The 16680-nt window shown below is 41.2% G+C and overlaps 1 protein-coding gene and 1 pseudogene across 2 annotated transcripts in view; one reads left to right on the plus strand and one right to left on the minus strand.

The window, feature by feature from the left end:
* Positions 1–16680, minus strand: part of SUV39H2 (SUV39H2 histone lysine methyltransferase) — a 341600-nt gene that overhangs the window by 250140 nt on the left and 74780 nt on the right. The window lies entirely within an intron of this gene.
* LOC144762179 (P2R1A-PPP2R2A-interacting phosphatase regulator 1 pseudogene) lies at positions 14093–14690 on the plus strand (annotated as a pseudogene).

Consider the following 16680-nt stretch of genomic DNA (forward strand, 5'->3'; position numbering starts at 1 on the left):
TGCACATCAAGTAAAAACCCTTGCATTTATTGTTGTGTATGATTTTGAATCTCCCTCTGACAATCTGTTCCCATGAGCATATGCCACTGAGCTTTGTGATTATCAAATATTATGAATATGGTCAACAGTAACCACTGTTCCTTGTTGTATAATTGATACCCTGGTTCCTTGTGAGTAGGGTGGCCCTTGTGTTTTTGAGCATACTTTCAAGTAGACTCTGGTCACGCCTTCCTTGGAGAAGTGGGTAAAACTGATCGCAGGTTGGACGGCCACAGGGGAACTTGTTCTCCAAATAGCACTTCGGGTGCTGAAGCACTTTTGACTTTTATCAGAGTTGGAATCCTCAGACTTGGATTACAGGTGGGCCTAACCTGAATGTCGCCTATAGTGAATAAGGAATAGACACTACTGCTCGTGAGAGGGAAGTGGGAGTCAAGAACCTCCCTATTGAGCAATAAAACCTTGATCTCAAGGCGCTGTGTGTATTGCTTGTGTAATGCTGTATTTTATTTTGCGTTCGTATATCAATACTATTTTTGGGTGTTAGACAGAATATCTGGAACACAAATATCGTGGGACAAAATATTGTGTCAAGAATATCGAAGACAAAAATATCATGAAGTTGCTATAGAGAAGTCAAGCTTTATTATATAAAACTCCATATATATGTAAATTGATGAATGTTGTCAAGCACTTTCAAGATGGAGGTTTCTATGCTGTGGCCCTCTCTGAATTCAGATTCACAAGGCTATAATAACACTGTCTCATTGAGGTATTTGTTCAGATGGACTAAGACTAATTTCTCATTTACTTTTCCAAGTCAGGCTGAATATAGGTCTGTAGTTATCTAACGTATGGTGGTCAGCTTTAGTCATTTTGATGATTTGTGATTGGGAAATAGAGGCATTGACAATGGTTAACCAAAGGGAGGAAGAAGGTTTAAGTTGGCCTTCACTATGGAAGTAGGGAGAGCATCACCAAAGTAGTAGATTGGAGACATTTTTTGCATTACAGAGATCATCAAATTGAAATTCTGTGGAGTAGTTTCATTTGGAGGAGGGCTTGAAGCTGGTAAAGGGAAGTCAAGAGAAAATATTGGACATTATTGGGGAAGGATTTTTTTTTGTAAATCTTTTTATTATACAGGTGCTCAGCAGCACAAAGAAGGTCATACATTAATGAACGACACTGAGCACAGGGGATCCCACCTCGACATTTGCGCCCAAGAATGTATATGTGGATATAAAAAAACATTGTTCTGTTTGACATGAATAGCTCTACATAATCCAGCAAATCTCCAAGTTCCCCAGCCCACCCACACAATCCTGTTAGCAAGTGGGTCCTTAATACCCCTGTACACCACCCACTGACCACAAGCTTTTTTCATTTCCGTGGGCGACCCCGGCTCTTGAATACCATTTTTTCAGCTGCACAGCACCCGTCACGATCCAACTTCCAATCCACCACCCTCGGGGGTCGTTCCTGCGCCCCCCCGATCCTGGCTATATTTCTGTTTACTTTCTGTCACGGTTGTAGCTCCTCGGGATCGGAGAGATGCTCTAAAGTGGTCCACCTCCAGACGTCCCTGCACTCTGGTGTACCATACACATACAGAGCACAAAGGCAGTCAGGTGAGGGAAAAAGTCGGGGTTGAAAACCCCTGGGAATCAGGTACTGTAAATAAAAAAAAAGGACATGTATCAGAACACTCCCTCTCCAACTTTGATGTCTAATACAGGGAAAAGATACAGAACGGTACCTGATATCTTTCAGGAGGTGACCCCTTCCCGTCTCAGGCTCCTTCGAAGAACTCAGGAGCATGGGGAATGACGACCATGAAGAGAACGGGAACTGCTGACTCCTCAGTTCAGAAATGAAGAAAAAACAAACTCCTCCCACCTGGGGAATCACCAACGTGGTGATCTAAGACACGAATTCTCTAAAGGAAAGCAATGAGCCAACCGGCTAGTCCTGAAATCATCAACCCAAGTTATTATAAGAGTTCCAAGAGGGGGCAAATCCAGCGTCTCTTGACTCTAAAGAAAACCAAGAACCCCTAGTGCAGAGAGTAAGCACTCAGCCGAGTGCCACACATGAGGGTGTTTAGTTGGTGAGAACGCAGAGGGTGCAATCCTGCGTCTCTCGCGTCTCACCAAATGTATCAGGGTGGCAGTACCAGCCGGTACTGCCGAAAAACAAAGAGAGCTTCCCTGTGAGGACGCGGAGGGGGCAATCCGGCGTCTCTCGCGCCACACACAACACCAGGATGATAGAACCCGCCGGTAGCTGTCAAAGATATCAGAGTAATAGCGTGGGAGCGCGGAGGGGGCAATCCGGCGTCTCTCACGCCACCCACAGAAACCAGAGAGCAAGTAGTCTGCCAAGAACACGGAGGGGGCAATCCTGCGTCTCTCGCGTCTTGCTAATACCCCCACAAGGATGACAGCACCAGCCGGTACTGCCGAAGACACTAGAATCGGTGAGTGCGGAGGGGGCAATCCGGCGTCTCCCGTGCCACAATTCACCACAAACGAAGATGGCAGCCCAGCCGGTACCTGCCGAGGAAGGAACTGTGGTTCAGCCGAACCACACAACAAAGCCTTGCTCCACAACCACGGAACAAGCAACAGGAAAAGAACCCAAGGAACAGGAACTCCGCAACTCCGCGGGGACAGGGCGTCCGCAACAACTGCCTCACGGATGACGAATCACGTGCATCGGTTGTCGGCTCCCATAGTTCTTTATGCTTTCTGTGGCCCGTCCCACTACCCTAAGCATTCTGGGAGACGTAGTTCTTTCAATTCAGGCAGGCACATCCGTCAGATCCTGACACTTTCACAATCGCAACCATCAGCCATGCCTTAAGATATTTCGCCCATGTTTCTTCCCCAGTCACACACAATATATGCCAATTAGCCTCCAGTGGGATCACCTGGCCCGACATAACTAGTGTTATCTTTCCCCAGTATTGCTGGATTGAAGAATGAGCCCGCCTCCTGACAGCCCCTGGCACACGGTCTGAGGCACAGTGGCTCAGTCGGTGCATGAGGGACCTAAAGGAGTAGGATCTGTGAAGAATACGAAGTTGTATTAGACGGAAAAGTGCCCTTATAGCAACCTCCCTGGTTTTCTGGAGTGCCTCCAGCCAATCAATCCTCCATCATTCCCACATCTGCCTCCCATGAGTTTTGCAAGGTGCCCATCGGGTCAGGTGTGTTATTCATAATCTTTCGATCTATCAAGGAGGTAGCTTTGTCTGGCACTGGGACCAGCAAAAGTCTGTCTTCTAGGGGTGTGTATTCTGGCAGTTGCTCACCCTCAAGCGTGAGCGCCCATAGCGCATGCCCCAATTGTAAATAATGGAACTTTTCGGATGCGGACATCTGATATTCTGCTTGTAAATCTTCTACGGAGATTATGGCCCTCCAGACGTCCCCAAGGTGGTCTATCTCAAGCAGGCTCCATTTACTGAATCCCTTCAGATTCCTCACCTCCCTTAGGAGATCACTATCCCAGTCACAGTCACCTGGTCTCCCAATCGGAGTAATTGTGTGGCCTCCTGCCAGACGCAAACAACTGTTTATGTGTGTGGCAGCAACTGTTGTTGTAACTGTTTGCGGCACAACAGTGCTGGGTATTCCCACTGTCCCATTGCATGATGATCCACCCTATAGGCTGGTTCCTCCTGTTCTGTAAACACCCAATCATTAATTGCAACCAGATGGGCAGCCCATTAGTATTTTCTAATAATTTGGGGATTGCCAGGCCCCCATCAAATACTCCTCTCTGTAATTCATGAAGGGCTATCCTGGAGCTACCTCCATCCTAAAAAAGCTTTCGTAGTTCACTATCCACTTTATGGAAAAAGTCGACTGAAATTCTACAGGGAGTGTTCTGCAGGTCATATAATAGACGTGGCAATATCCTCATTGAACAGGACAGCCATTCCCATCAGGGACACCAGCAGCTGTTTCCAGTGTGTTGCATCCTATCGCAACCTGTCCAACTGCTGGAGTAAATTATCTGCCACAAACATTACTGTTCCTGGAGACTAATACAGCAAGGTATTTAAACGTATCCTTTAATAGGAAGGATCTTCTGCTGGCCGGGAATGATGGGATGGTTCCCAACAGCAGGAATAGGAGGGATTCGTCTCAGTTGATTCGATACCCAGAATAGCTTCCAAACTAGCATTGGTGAGCGAGTAAATGCATTCATGTTTTAGCACTAAGTGCAAATTCTATAAAAACAATCATACTCGCTTATGAGGTGCCAGGACTCAGTTTTCACCTTATTAAATGCATCTACAAAATGTAACTAACTATATGTCTGGAAAAGATGTCAACATGACCCTAGGGAAAAGCATTTTACTGCAGGATATGAAGAAATAACGTTTGGAGGAAAGTCATAGGACATCAGACTTTTGTTCCTGTAGTGATGACAAGTGTGCCCTACAGTAACAGGAGAACAGCAATTTTGATTGCATCTGCTAGTCTAGCACCAGATTATGGAAGACAAATATAGGCATGTGATACATAATTCTGAAATTATGCACATCTATTAGATCAAAAGATATTACTTCCATATGACCATGTACACTTTCTGCAATGGTCATTTATGACTAGAAATAGGACCCCTGGGCAAAACAGTCCTTACCATTGCCCAAATCAGTTCATGTTCTTGCTTACGTACAGTAGGCATGTTATATTTAGTAGTATTGGAAAGATCCATGACGTGCACCAGAATCTATCAAGGAGATTGTTGGTAATCTGTTCAATTATGTATAAGGCTTCCAGTTTTTATAGTTTTTACAGATAAATACAGACAGAAAACTATCTATGTTCTTTCTTGTGTTTACTTGTGAATATGGATAAATATGGAAAATAAGTTTTCTTTTCAACCATACTCATTACTATCAATCATGAGTGCTAGGTCAATAGCTATGAAGATTGACAGGTAGGGGAGGTAACAAAAAATTGAAATAGCATGAATAACTGCAACAGTACAGCTGTTTAAGCTGTTCTAAGATGCAAGTGGTTTCAAATTATTGTACTGTAAATGGCTAAAAATAATTAGAAATTTAAACATAGGTAAGTATCTGTCGGTTAAATAACTGCAGAAATATACCATTGGAGCTACATTGTTTACACCAGGCACAACATAAATATGGATAAATATAGATAAAATAACCAAACAATAAATATATGAATAAATACAGACGAAAAAGGCCAAAAAAAGAAATACCATGAACCAGGGAACCCTAATTATGTATCGGTGAATGGGCAAATCATGACCCACAACTACTTCTTGAGTGGTATTAGGAAGTAACTGTGACATATTAACCTCGTCCGACTATGCAGTTCCTAACATGTCGAGAAGTTTTGGTTCCCTGAGTACCCTACACTGAACCTTATGGATCAGGGTGATTGTTTCTTTGGTGAGAACAAAGCACATCATCGTAACACTAGTCCGGTTGAGTGATAAGTACCTGGGTGTTAGTAAGATGTACTCCAATAGCAACAGAATAACAAAATGACAAGATAACCAGGCTGATTGTATTTGTAGCCAAAGCTAGACCAAATACAACAATGTAAGGCAGCACAGGTTGTGCAAGATCACAATCTCCAAGACCATGAAGCAAAAAAAAAAAAAAAAACATCTCAATCCCTTCTAAAAGTACTATCCTCTCCCACTCCATAAGAAGAGTGTAATGAAATCCTTGCAAATTCCCCAAAACATAAGTTTTGAAGCCTGGTCCCCACACCACTCTCAGATCGCATAGAATACAATTCTGATTATACCTCTCAAAAGCTTCACACCATAGCCTTGAAAACCTCCTAGAAGCCCCCAGCCAAACAGTCATTAGAAAGTGTCTTCCAAAGTCTCACAAATTGATATGGAAATTGAAGTGACTCACTGGAAAGGTTCCCTTGCAAAGAAATAAAAGACACCGAAAGCAGCTGTTGAGTACTGGATTAATACCCATCACTGTTGCAACTTAAACAAATCATGGCAATGCACCACCAAAGTCGGGATACAGCCTGAACGAAGGGCGAGTATCACTGCAAAGAGTGCTAATCTGCGTGCTGTGGTTTTAAGGCTGATGATAAGCAGGCAGATCGTGACAAATGCAGATCAAGTCCTAAAAAGCCACGACGAGCTTTAACCCATTAGCTCCTGAGTCTTTTCCAACCTCAGTGCCAGAACCAAATTTTCTTTTAATATTTGGGGACAGTTGTACTAAAGCATTTCTAACATTTTCACAAAGAATCCAGGGCAAATTTGCAATTTTCTTTCCCCACAAACAACAATGGTTTACCGATTACCCTGAAGGAAAGTGAGGGCACAGACAAAATATAACAACATTTTTAAAATAATTGAAAAATTGTTGTCTTGGAAAGGATTTTGCTTTAAAAATGACATTGACAAAAGGTTTGCTGGACTATGCTCACTATCTTCTCTACTTTAAAGTACAAAAAAAAGTCTTTTTTTTAACCGTTTTTGCATTTTTCTAAGTGATAGTCAATTTTCCAATTTTTTGTGGTTTCTTCCAAGTTGCAGTTTGTGATGAAAATAGGAGTTAAACTAATTGGTAAACCCAAAAAGCTATACATTTGGGAAAAGTAGACAAAATTCCGAACTCAGCAAAGAGTAATTTGTATAAACCACTCAGTTTTTCAAAAGAAACCAATTCCCTGAAATTAAACAAAATTGAAAAAAAGTAGGAAAATACAGAAATAGGTAGCAACATTTTCATCTGCAATTTTTTGCAACGAACCCTGATTTACAAAAGTAAATCCCATCACACCTTTATGGCCTAATGACAGTTTGCTGGTTGTCCAAACACGACCAATAAATGAGCTGAAGCTAAATATATTTCATGGTGTACTAGCCATAAAGCAATTCATATTATAAGATCTAATGAAGGAAAAATGTGAATGCAGGAAACCTATGCATTTTTTAAATGTGCCCACGATAATGAATTTTTTTAATTGCGGTTATTAGTTTTACTCTCAATTTGGCGTTATCCATACTATCATGGGGTTTAGAGAGCATTTTGCAAAAAGTGTTCCTTCTCATACAGTATTAATAGATTTTCTATGATCCTAGATCCTCACAGTACTCCCGATAATAACTATACCCCACTAGTGTAGCTGCAACTATTGCCTGCAACAGGAAAGTTCCCAAAAAGCAACATGGAGACGTCAACATTTTTGCTTTGCAAATTTGGCGCACTTTGACCATCCAGAGAAACCGACTAAACTGCGACATTTCTCGAAACTAGACACCGAGGAGAGCTCAGGCCGGTGTGACTTACATAGATCTCATGAAACTCTCATATTTAAAATGTCCTGCAAACCTCAAACTTTGGCTACAACAAATTCTCATCACAATTCTGTGAAGGAAAGTTTCTGAATCTGAGAGGATCCACAAAATACCTACCACACAGCGGTCATGTCAAGGTTCCAGGACTTCTGGCCCGATTCAAATTATGTCCACCACTTTTGCCCACCATTGCAGTGTGGCCGAACTGGAGTGTGAGGCGGGAAGTTTGGGGGCTAGACATTTTGGCCAACAATCTGGGGGGATAGCTCCATGCCGGAAAACCTATAGTAAGAAGCCCGTAGTGCTGTCAGATTTCTTCTTAATTAAAAGGCACATAGGGAATTGACAGCATCCAACCCCCCCACCCAGCCTACTGCCCAGGGCACCTCATCAGTATTTTATTTAAGTTTATTCAACTACTGGGACATTATTCTATGACACATTTGAAGAGCTGGAACACTTAAGTGCGAAAATAATAATATAAGGATTTTCCCTGATCATACAAGAAAGGTCTAGGAGGCCCAAATGTTATTTTTGGCGGTAAAGCAAAAGCTTCAAGTTGTGGACCTTGAGGTACATTCTGATGCACGCTTTAAAGAACAGGATGGTGCATGGAGGAAAAGGCGCATTTCCTCTAAGACTCTAATAGTGTCAGGGAGTAGCTAAAGCTGAATGGGGGAGCATTTCCAGACCTGAATGAAAGAATGAAGAACCATTTATAAAGCACACAGCGGCTTTCTAAAGTAACGTACCAGAGAGTGAGGAGATTATTATCTTGATAGTATAGATGAGTTTTCGGTCTGGATTTAAACACCTTCTATGAATCAAGGTCCCTCAAACCTTTGGCAGAGAGTTCCATACTTTTGCTCCCAGAAACGAGAAAGATTGTCCACCCAAGCTTTCTTTATGCATCCTTGGGATGCAGACCAAACCTTCATTGGCAAAGAGAAATGCCCTACCCGGGGCATACACCCAGAATCATCTTCCTAATTATAAAGGTCCCTTTTTGTGTAATGCTCTGAAGGACATTAGCATACCCTTGCGTTTGAGATTTTCACTGATCGGAAGCCAGTGCAACTGCTTATGGTTCTCCCTGGAGGATTGTCCTGTTGGGTAGTTCAAAATCAAGCGAGCTGCTGCGTTTCGAACCAGCTGTAGTTTAGTCAGGAGTCCTGCAGAGAGGTACCAGTACAGCACATTTTTGTAGTCAAACCTAGCAGTAACTAGGTCATGCATCACATTTTACGTGTGTGCCTAGCAAGCAAATTCAGTGCCTTTTTAAGCATTATGAATAATGCGATTTCCCTTATTTGAGGTTTAAAAGAAAGATCGCTGTCATATTTTATACCAAGATTTCTTGCTTCAAGTTTGGGAATCAGAGGCTTATTTATCTGAATTTCCCTTCAGACAACCGCTTATCATCTAAATAGCAAACACAGTAAGCAGTGGACGTTCTCCAATACAGAGTTGTAACCGCTTTGTATCATCTGCATAAGATACGAGATTGAAGCCCCATTGTTCAAGGTCCTTCCCCAGTGGTGACATATAGATGTTAAATAATGTAGGGCTCAGAGCGGAGCACTGAGGAACCCTGCATCTCAGTTCCTTAAAACTGGAGGTCAAAGGTGGAAGGTCGATCACTTGCACCCTCTCTGAGAATCAAGACTTTTGTCAGCAACTTGCTGTGGTCACTATCCCAGCCTCATTTAGTCCCTTTAATAGGATCTCATGACGACCGTATCACAAGCAGCTGAAAAATCCAAGATAATGACCACTGGTTTATTTTACCCATTGTTAAAGTTAGTTTTGACAATCTCTGCCACCTCCAGAAGGGCAACCTAGGTGTTGAAGCCTTGCCAAAAACCAGATTGAGTGTAGTACAGAATCCCATTCTTTTCTATGAATTTGTTGACCAACTGCTCCAACATTTTCTCAGTGCCAGGAGAAGGACGATAAGTCTGTAGTTACTCAAACAGTTCGGATCTGCATCGTTTTTTGTTTTTGTTTTTAGTAGTGGGAGTGCTATTGCTTTTTTCCAATTTGCTGGGAAGATGCCAGATTTCAATGATCCATTAAATAGGTGATTTATTTAGACTAGATACTTTAAATGTAAGAATTCTCAGTGTCAGTCAGTCAGTCAGTCATAAAAAACTTTATTTGGTTTGTTACAACCATAAAAGTGTGTACTTTACATTTTATAAAACTTTATAAAAACATAATATTACACAGTTATAAAAATGCAACACGTGATCATTTCCTGGAGGATGACACGGCTCCTTTTGTTAAAAATCAATATCCTCCTGAATTATTAAAATCACAATGAATTAAACATACAACCAAAACCTTCCATACACAATATGTACATTACTATTAAAATACAATCACATTTTATATTCGGGGGATTACTTGCACCTATAACTCTGTACACTGGAGAAACGCCCTCACTCTATACATGTATTTCCCCAAGGCACATGCTACATCCAAATTTGTCATTTCCACTAAAAGGTTGGCTGCTTGCTTCCTATTCATAATCCTGTATTTTTTAAATATCGGGCATAAAATCTCCTTACGTATATCAAGAACCATCATACAATCTAATAGAATGTGTATAATATCACAAGGGGTACCTTACAAACAAGTGCAGTTACCATCCTTATTTATCATGAGGTTTTTAATCCTATTGTTTACGTAACATGGATTAATTCCCATTCTCACTTTTAGTACCTCTCGTCTGAGACGGTGATTCGGCAACTTATCTAAATAAGGATACGTCTGATCTTCTGAAGCCCATATTTGGGTCATATGGGACACCGAAACTTTCTGGAGGAGGTACTCTCGATCGCTTGTACAGGACACGTCGGATCCCAAAGACCGTAGTTCTTTTTTGCCTATTATGGCGTGTCCTAGCTGCGTACATAATTCTAATCCCAGCACTCCATATGCTTCTCTTAATGCTGCCCTTGTTTCTTTCACCCAAGATAACTCACTAGAAGCAATTTCTTCTCTACACCACTGAGATTTTTCTGGGCGTCTCCCCGGTCCCTAGACGCTGCCAAAATCGTATTAGGGCCATCCTTGTAGTTATTGGCCATGAGGTAACTCCCAGCTCTAATCTTACTGCTTGTACCATTTATGATTTTGCCAGCGAGAACAATCTTTTCAGGATTAAACCCTCCTCTTTATCCCAACATTTTTTCCCGTTTAAAAAGAGAACCTCTGCCCCGTATAGGACCATAGCTAGATAGGCCTTTATAACCGGCCCGTCTGACATTTCTCCATAAAACTATTACATCTTTTTAAGCCCTTCGTGGAAGCCGTCGCCCTCATTTTTAGTGCTTCCAAATGGGTGGTCCAATTCAGATTACTCGTGAACCATATTCCCAGGTATCTGTATTCTGTTACCTTCTCAAGTAATTCCGTACCTAGACACCAAGAAAACCGGGTCTTACTTCTACCGAAACATAATATTTTGGACAATGGTGGACAATGGTCCAACAGGGAGCCTGAACTGACCGATAAAATAAATGGTTCTCAATCTGCGAGGGAGATCTCCTCGAAAGCTGCTAATTCCTCTTTTTCTGCTTTTGGCGGTTCTCCATATCACAGATAGGGGTCAGAAGCAGTAGTTCTCAAAACCAGACTAGAATAAAGGTTTGTAATTTTATCCTGGAAGTAAGGCAGTCCCATTTTGTTTATCTCCGTCTGGGCAGAAAAACGACTCGGCTATCTGACATATCGTTTTCAAAGGCGCCCGCTTGTGCGTTCTTGATCTTTTTCCAAAAAGCACTCAGAGCTGATTTTTAAACTGCCTAGTCACTAGGCTCATACTTCTATCCCCATTTTGTTAGTAAGTGATTGCACTGGCGCTTTTCAGCGTGGTGCGGCAGTGAGAGCTATGCTGCAGAAGGGGATTTCTGTTTTGGTGTACCCCTTTTTATAGATGCTAGTTCGTCTGATGCCATGTTATGCCAAACCTTCAATTTAGGGTCATCTACTAGGATCCTCACTGTTGGGTAACAATAGAACTGGGTCTTCCTTTTTTACTAGCTTTGAATCAAATCAATGTAATTACCTACCTTTGTGACTGCTCTACCGCTGATACAAACACCCTAAAATGTATAATAAAAAAAGATCTAATGTTAACATCAGGAAAAGGATGTATGTTAACTTGCGATGAGCTGTGAGGCCTATTAAATAGTCAGCAATGTATTCTCAATGTCAGCAGGTGCAATGATGAAGAATCAAGAATGTAAACTTTTAATTATGTAAATATTAAGGAAAGTATTTTGTCTTATTGCTAAGGGGCGTATTACTGAATATACAATAATCAATCTTTTCGAGCACACTGGAATTAGAGATATGCCCGGAATCCTGGAAAGGATCTATCGTAAGCCCTATCTATAAGCAAGGAGACAGGAGCAATCCTGCCAATTATCGGCTGATAACCTTACTAGATATAGAGGCCAAATATTACGCTGGCATGCTATTAGAAGAACTGACTTCATGGGCAGAGACAATGCAGATAATTCCACCGACCCGAACAGGATTCCGCAGAGGACAGGGCACTTCCACAAATATCATGGCTCTATCCCTACTTATAGACGCGGGGCAAAATTAGGAAAAAACTCGCTGTTTCTGTGCTTCATAGACTATAGCTCAGCTTTGACCATGTGGACCGGGGCAAATTATGGCAAAAGCTTGAAAAATGGGGGATACCCCACCCCCTCTTGAGGCAACTCATCTTACTTCACACCAACACGTGGCTCAAGATCAAGCTGGGAGACGGGACGCACCTTTCAAGGCGAATTAACACCTCCAAAGGCCTGAAACAAGGGTGCGTCCTAGCCCCGACCCTGTTCAACCTTTACCTGGCAGATCTACCAGGGGAACTGGACGGTACCAATTCGCATGCCCCGCGGCTAGGGGAAATTACGCTGACCAACCTCCTCTATGCCGATGATCTTGTCCTAATAAGCCGCACTCCAACAGGCCTCCAACATCTTTTGAACACTACTACCTCATTCTCGCATCGTAACGGCCTAACAATCAATTTGAAAAAAACAAGAATCATGGCTGTGAACTACAAGAAGGCCAGGAAGAACAATTGGCTCCTGGATGGTCACAAATTGGACCAAGTGACGTGCTACATGTACCTGGGTGTCTTATTGGATAGCAGAGGGTCGTTTAAACCTCAATTAGAGTCGCTACACCGAAAAGGAACCATGACCTCCCTTGCGATGAAACCCTTGAAGAAGCTTCTGCCTGACCACATGCTCGACCCTTTTCTGCAGGTACTGAGAGCTCGTCTCCAACCGACACTCACATATGGGAGTGAACCAACTTTTGGAATAGACGAGCTGACAATAGACAAAGTAATCGCCAGAACCTACAGGTCAATCTTTCAGCTTCCTAGTTATGTCTCAGCAGCACAAATCCGTCTGGAGTTTGGGGTACAAAAGCAAACAGCGGAAAGAAGAGGCAGCTTCATAAAATGCTGGCACAAGATCAGAAACGCAGAGCCGGGCACCCTAAATTCCCACCTCTGTACTGAACTGCAAAGACGCGAACGATCACACGCTAGAGAGTATCTGACGGAATCTCTACAAAATCTGGAGCTGACTGGCCTTTGGAACAGCCCAGTAGACCACAAACACTTTAAAAAGCTGGTAACAAAAGTAACTAAAATAACATCCCTGCTGGAAGACAAAGAAACTCTGGCAAAAAGGGCACACGGATGGATAGTCTTAAACGACTATAAAACTTTAAAGCCTCAAGAGTATTTAGATTAAGGATTTAAACAGAAGATTAAGGAAAAATTCCTAAAGCTGCGGTTAGGCATTCTTCCAATTCTCCCTCATCTGGCTCCATGGAAGAGGACTCAGGACGACCAAATTTGTCGACTCTGCAAAACAGGTCCTGAAGATCTAGTCCACACAATATGTATTTGTCCCAGTTTAACGGACCTAAGGAGAACACTATTACGTGCAATATGGAATCAGAAGGGGATTAGATCCTGCCGACAGGCAGTCAAACTGTGCTTCAATCCACAAGAGACCCAACTAAACTGCAGAATTACAAAATACCTTGACGCAGTGGCAAAAAGAATTAATGAAGCACAAAAAGATGTAAATGTGCAATAGCCAGACACTGCCCTGAGCAACTCTGAGCTCACGTTCCAAAAGAAGTACATTAACTGACTCATCGACAATAAGTACTAAGCAAATAATTTTAAATGTTTGATAACCAATTTTTATGCATTTTAAATTGTGAGTTTTAATTAACTGTGCAATAAAATTTACTTTACTAATCATACCGAAAATCTATAAAAGTTGAGAAGACAAAACTATTTGGAATCCAAGTTGTTTCACAAATTTAACAAAAAAATGTTTTACATTTAGATTGTGCTATATTTCAATCCTTCAATTTAATGGGTCTTGGATACCTCCTGAAAGGAAATGTGTGTGTCATAAGTAGGAAACGGCTGGTGCCCAACTCCTAGAACAATTCAGCTGTGCAATTGGTTGTCAGGCAGCACGAAGAGCTAAAATCATGGATAAACGGATATCTGTTAGAAGATCAGCTATGGGTGACGAACATAAGACTGAATTCATAGACCGGTTTTGTAATTAAAGGACAGGTGTCAACCTAGCCCCTGCATTCATTAATCCCATGCAGTTCCTCCAATCAGAAGTCACAGGCAGATTTTCCTGCCGTGAACCCAGCATGTGAATTTTGTAAAAATTCTTAAGTGCTTCTGCCTTATGCAATGCAAAATTGCTTGAACAGTGTACCCGTAAGGAACCACAATGATCCGTTGCAGTCATTGTCCTCTCCAATTCACATTCCCAGCAGCAGACTATCAGCTCAAAAGGGAAGAAGAAGTGGAATTGAACGGGAAGCAGTCCATGAGAGGAGCCATGGGATGAAAGCTTGATCCTGAGTGGCAATGATAAATGAGACATCTTCATCACCAAAAATAATACCTTTTGTTCCAGTGTATCCTGCTCCTTCACCCACACCAGGAATGGGGAAACAATGTTTTTCCCTGTCTTTACAAATGTAGTAGCAGTGGATTACCTCCAAGCCCTATCCCAACTTCAACTAGACGATTTGCAAGCAGGAGTCATAGTGCAATCAACTGCATTCGGCATAGCGTTTTAGCCCCTGTGAAAACTAAAGGTGGTGAAATTAAGAAAGTCAGCGAAAGAGATTTATGTCAAATAACTACAAATAGGCTTTCTCCAGATCTCACAGACTTGATGAACCAAATAAGTTCATGTCTTCCTTCAGATCCTCTCAATGGTACAGCTGCAGTGTTGGGAACTGTTACAATTGATGTATGCTTTGTGACAAAAAACGAATAAAATTTGTTTAAAAAAAAATGGTACAGCTGCAGTGTTGGTTCCTCAAGTCAGCACCACAACGGATTCTCAGATAACGTGGTCCAATTCCTACTTTTCAATGCATTACACAGGATGATCAATCACCTGAGTGACTTCTCAATCCCAGTTAAGGGGTTGCTCCCAGTTAGGTGACTTTGGAGAGCTTCAGATGGAGAAATAGAAACTCATATAAAGACTCATTTTGTTGTATTTACCTTTTGGAAGTTATACACAAGGAGTTACAATTCTATGTTAATAATATCAGTGAGAAATCACACTGGTATTCAAAACTTTACAAGTAACACGCATGTATTAAAATTCACATTGGCTGTGTATTATTTTAATTTGTGATTCTAATATTTTTCATTTTATGGAGAATGGAATACATGTACACGAGGGATTCCGTAATTAATATGCTTTTGCTGCTCTGGTATTGATAGCCCACTATCTAAAGACGTTTGACAATTTGTCGAGACTGCTGGAAAGTCCTATATTAGAGGAAACCATTAAATTAGCAAAGAACCAAAGTAAAATATTATTTTTTTTACAAAATGAATTCACTTTCCTCTACATGTTCTTACTTTTTAGTTTAGAAAGTTTTAATTAGGTATTATATTAGGATTAATAATTGGCTAATAGTTGTGTTTCCTGCATAATCATGTAAAATTTTATATTTTCCCTGCCTCTAATAAATGTATGTAATGTAAAATATTTGAACAATACTGTGCCATGATTTAATATTGTGTTCTACATTTTCTTTCAAAGTATGTGTCTATATAGGCAGTTAGATTTGAGCAGTGGTTTTGCTTTTAAAGTATATATTTACTCTCGGTCTTGATCCCATGATCAAGGTCCAACAAGAGGACCGAAACACGTTGGGTGTTGTAACAGTTCTGTGCACAATAAAAGCACCTTGCAGCAAAATACTGAGAGTGCGTTCTCATTCCTTGTACGCTGTGCGAGACAGAGAGTAAATATTTACCGGATTAACCCTGCCAGGAGATACGCACCACCAAGATCTCGAAGGCCGAAGCCGTTTTAAGGGATCAAAATGGAGCGGATATACATGTACATACATATATTCAATTTCTTTTTTTCTTCTTTTTTCTTTTTAGCAAAGTACAAAGCTGACCTACATGTTTCGGCCATGCCCTTCAACTGGGTCATGGAATAGGTGCATAGAGTGTCGGTCTTAAAGGGACAACAGCACTTTATCCCACCATTGAATTAAAATCACGTTTGTGTTATCAATTTTTGGCTTATTGACTTTTTTCTGAATTGCTATTTCTAAAGTACATTCCTGGGAACATAAATAACTATCAGTTGCCAAAGAGATGTTTGTAAAGTGCATACATCAGTCCTAAGTTTTCAACTTTTGTTCAAAGTGCGTCAGCATTGTTTTAAATATCTGTATGTAAAGTACATCACTAGGACCAGAAAATGACACAACTATTACAAAGACGTTTGCAAAATGCATAGATCTATCCTACGTTTTTCAACTTCAGTTTAAAGTGCATCAACATTGTTTTAAATATCTAAATCTGAAGGTGTGCAAATCTTGCAAAGAAAATGCAGTACTGATTCTTGCCATGGGTGTACATCGAGCAATGCACAGACCTTTCTCCAAGGACTACGTTTACACCACATCTTAAAGTAAAAAGTGCTTAGTGTGAAATTATATAGTAGATAAACTTATTGCACTTCATCTTCTGATGTACAAATCTCTCATAACAGATACCGTACTGAGTCTTGCCATGGACATCCATCCATCCAACATCACAGATGGACCTTTCTTCCAAAGATCACGATCATATACAATGCTAAGGTGCAAAATGCTTACTCTAGAATTACACAACCTATAGTATGTATGTCCTGATTATAAAGCATATAGAACATCATTAATCTTGGAATTCCTATAAGTCATGTAAATATAACAACAGATCTAGAACCTCTCTCGATGTATATCTACATT

Source organism: Lissotriton helveticus, chromosome 1_1, assembly GCF_964261635.1.
Source record: "Lissotriton helveticus chromosome 1_1, aLisHel1.1, whole genome shotgun sequence".
Lineage (NCBI taxonomy): Eukaryota > Metazoa > Chordata > Amphibia > Caudata > Salamandridae > Lissotriton > Lissotriton helveticus.